The sequence below is a fragment of the Triticum aestivum genome, chromosome 4D (genome assembly GCF_018294505.1).
Source record: "Triticum aestivum cultivar Chinese Spring chromosome 4D, IWGSC CS RefSeq v2.1, whole genome shotgun sequence".
Taxonomy (NCBI): domain Eukaryota; kingdom Viridiplantae; phylum Streptophyta; class Magnoliopsida; order Poales; family Poaceae; genus Triticum; species Triticum aestivum.
Window position 1 is genome coordinate 173,152,438 of NC_057805.1, and position 4,288 is coordinate 173,156,725.

A 4,288-nucleotide genomic window follows, 5' to 3' on the forward strand; every position below is an offset into this window, starting at 1 on the left:
TTATTTTCTTTTTCTTGCTTTCTTCTTGTGTGTTGGTTAAACCTTAAGGAAAACCAAAAAAATTAGTAATAGCTTTAGTTAGTTTACCTTTCTTGTTGTAGTAGTAATAATTAAAAAGAAAACCCAAAAAGATTTCCCGTTCTTCTTTTGCTTGTTGGGAGCTTTCCCGTGTAAATAGTTTTATTTCTTTTCTTTTCTTTGGGGGTCGATAGGAGAAGACCATAATTAAATTGTTGAAGTGGCTCTTATATGCATTATTGTTGATTTAACCAAGAGCCCATATTGCCTTGTCTTCTCCTGTTTATTGAATGCTCGCAGATTCCAGCTTAGTCCAATGCACGCACACTCTTATTATTATTCACATTGTTCGGTCGTGCAAGTGAAAGGCAATTATGACGATATATGATGGACTGACTAAGATGAGAAAAGTTGGTATGAACTCGACCTCTCTTGTATTTGTAAATATGATTAGTTCATCGTTCCTGATTCAGCCTATTATGAATAAACATGTTTGCAATGACAATTAGAGATCATAGTTGCTCGTGCCATGCTTGATTAGCTATGAGTTATAATGGTTTACCTTGCGTGCCAACATGCTATTAAAATGGTTGTGATGTGGTATAGTGGGGTGGTATCCTCCTTTGAATGATTTAAGTGACTCGACTTGGCACATGTTCACACATGTAGTTGAAACAAATCAACATACCCTTCACGATATTTATGTTCATGGTGGATTATATCCTACTCATGCTTGCACTCAATACTTATTAATTTTAATGCATGTTCATGACTGTTGTCGCTCTCTAGTTGGTCGTTTTCCAGTCTTTTGCTAGCCTTCACTTGTACTAATCGGGAATACTGCTTGTGCATCCAATCCCTTAAACCCCAAAGTTATTCCATATGAGTCCACTATTCCTTCCTATATGCGGTATCTACCTGCCGTTCCAAGTAAATTTGTATGTGCCAAACTCTAAACCTTCAAATGAAATTCTGTTTTGTATGCTCGAATAGCTCATGTATCAACTAGGGTTGTCTGTATCTTCCATGCTTGGTGGGTTATTCTGAAGAGGAGTGGACTCCGCTCCTCACTCACGAGAAAATGGTTGGTCACCGGGATGCCCAGTCCCATGCTTTATGCAAACTAAATCAAAATAATTGCAAACAAAACTCCCCCTGGGACTGTTGCTAGTTGGAGGCACTCATTGTTTCGAGCAAGCCATGGATTGATGCTTGTTGGTGGAGGGGGAGTATAAACTTTACCATTCTGTTTGGGAACCGCCTATAATGTGTGTAGCATGGAAGATATCGCCATCCCTTGGTTGTTATGTTGACAATGAAAGTATGCCGCTCAAAATATTATTTATCTCTACATTAAAATCGAGCTCTGGCACCTCTACAAATCCCTGCTTCCCTCTGCGAAGGGCCTATCTATTTACTTTCATGTTGAGTCATCACCCTCTTATTAAAAGCACTAGCTGGAGAGCGCAGCTGTCATTTGCATTCATTACTATTAATTTATATTGGGTATAACTATGACTGGATCTCTTTTACCATGAATTAGAATGTCTAGTCAGTCCTTGATCTTTAAAGGTGCTCTGCATTTATGTTTTGCCATCTCAGAAAGGGCTAGCGAGATACCATCTTGTTATATCATATCATGATTGTTTTGAGAAAGTGTTGTCATCCGAGATTTATTATTATTGCTCGCCAGTTGATTATGCCATTGACATGAGTAAACATGAGACCTAAGAGTTATTGTGAATATGGTTAGTCATAATCTTTGCTGAAAACTTGAATGCTAGCTTTACATATTTACAACAACAAGAGCAAACCGAGTTTGTAAAAGTTTTTCTTTATCACTTTCAGTTTATCAACTGAATTGCTTGAGGACAAGCAAAGGTTTAAGCTTGGGGGAGTTGATACATCTTCGTCGTATCTACTTTTCCAAACACTTTTGCCCTTGTTTTGGACTCTAACTTGCATGATTTGAATGGAACTAACCCGGACTGACGCTGTTTTTAGCAGAATTGCAATGGTGTTATTTATGTGCAGAAACAAAAGTTCTCGGAATGACCTGAAACTGCACGGAACATATTTTTGGAAAATATTAAAAATACTGGAAGAAGAATCCACGTCAGGGGGGCCACACCCTGTCCACGAGGGTGGGGGCACGCCTGCCCCTCGTGGGCCCCCTGACGCTCCACCGACCTCAACTCCAACTACATATATTCGTGTTCGGGGAGAAAAAAATCAGAGAGAAGGATTCATCGCGTTTTACGATACGGAGCCTCTGCCAAGCCCTCAAACATCTCGGGAGGGCTGATCTCGAGTCCGTTCGGGGCTCCGGAGAGGGGGATTCGTCGCCGTTGTCATCATCAACCATCCTCCATCACAAATTTCATGATGCTAACCGCCGTGCATGAGTAATTCCATCATAGGCTTGCTGGACGGTGATGGGTTGGATGAGATCTATCATGTAATCGAGTTAGTTTTGTTAGGGTTTGATCCCTAGTATCCACTATGTTCTGAGATTGATGTTGCTATGACTTTGCTATGCTTAATGCTTGTCACTAGGGCCCGAGTACCATGATTTCCGATCTGAACCTATTATGTTTTCATGAATATATGTGAGTTCTTGATCCTATCTTGCAAGTCTATAGTCACCTACTATGTGTTATGATCCGGCAACCCCGAAGAGACAATAATCGGGACCACTCCCGGTGATGACCATAGTTTGAGGAGTTCATGTATTCACCATGTGTTAATGCTTTGGTCCGGTACTCTATTAAAAGGAGGCCTTAATATCCCTTAGTTTGCATTAGGACACCGCTGCCACGGGAGGGTAGGACTAAAGATGTCATGCAAGTTCTTTTCCATAAGCACGTATGACTATATTCGGAATACATGCCTACATTACATTGATGAATTTGAGCTAGTTCTGTGTCACCCTATGTTATGACTGTTACATGATGAACCGCATCCGGCATAATTCTCCATCACCGATCCAATGCCTATGAGCTTTTCACATATTGTTCTTCGCTTATTTACTTTTCCGTTGCTACTGTTACAATCACTACAAACCCCAAAAATATTACTTTTGCTATGTTTACCGTTACTTCCATATTACTTTGCTACTAAATACTTTGCTGCAGATACTAAGTTATCCAGGTGTGGTTGAATTGACAACTCAACTGCTAATACTTGAGAATATTATTTGGCTCCCCTTATGTCGAATCAATAAATTTGGCTTGAATACTCTACCCTCGAAAACTGTTGCGATCCCCTATACTTGTGGGTTATCAAGGCGCAGACGCGCAGACGGACCAGAAGCAGCCCCAGGCGGAGTCAGAGCAGGAGCGTCATCTCAGGAGATCAACACTGACCTGTCCCTCGTCGGAACCAAGGGTGGCTCCTCTCTCCCCGGGAGGACGCCGACCTCGTGATCGTCATTGGGCAGGGTGGCGAGGATGTCGGCCTTGCACAAGGGGGATGTCTCCCCCATCCCCTCAGGAGTCACCTCTGAGTCGCGCTCCTCGCTTTCCTCCTCTTCCCCCTCCTTGCGGGAATCGCCAGAAGACACGTCCACCGGCGCCGTCACCTCCGGAACCACAAGGGGCTCCGGCGGCACCAGGCCACGCTCGTCGAAGGTGGGCATGGCGGCCACAACCTGCGCCCCGTCCTTGCGAAGGAACAAGGGAGCGATGGCACTCGGCGGGTACTCTTGGTTGTCCCCGACCAAGAGGCGGAGAGCCACGGCCAGCTACTCGTCCGCCAAGGCCCCCGGACTCAGGCGAAGCTTGTCTTCTTCGCCCCCAAGCGTCCACAAGGGGCGCGAGTGAGCCTGGAGCGGAGCCACCCGCAGCATCAGGAACTCCCTCAGGAGCAAGGGCCCCGTCAGCTTCGCCGCCTTCATGTTGCCCGGCTTTAGGTCGGCGGTCATCTTCTCCAGCACCGACGTCGCCCGGTCATCAGTAAGTTTCGCGCGGGACCACCCCTCGGCTGAATGGGGCATCTCCGTCGGAAGCCTCAACCGGGGATGGACACACTTGGCATCCACCATGACCCTCTTGCTCCTGAAGCCATCGGCCTTCTTCCTAGCCTTCGAGATCGCGTTGGCCTTGCCGGCCACGACGAAGTTGGCACACCCTGAGGTGTGGCTGTCGTTGATCCGGAGGAAGAAGAAGTGGCGCAGTAGTGCCACAGACGGCATCACCCCGACATACGCCTCATAGTAGAAGGCGAAGATCGACAAGAGAAGAACGGAGTTGGGATGGAGATGGAGAGCTTG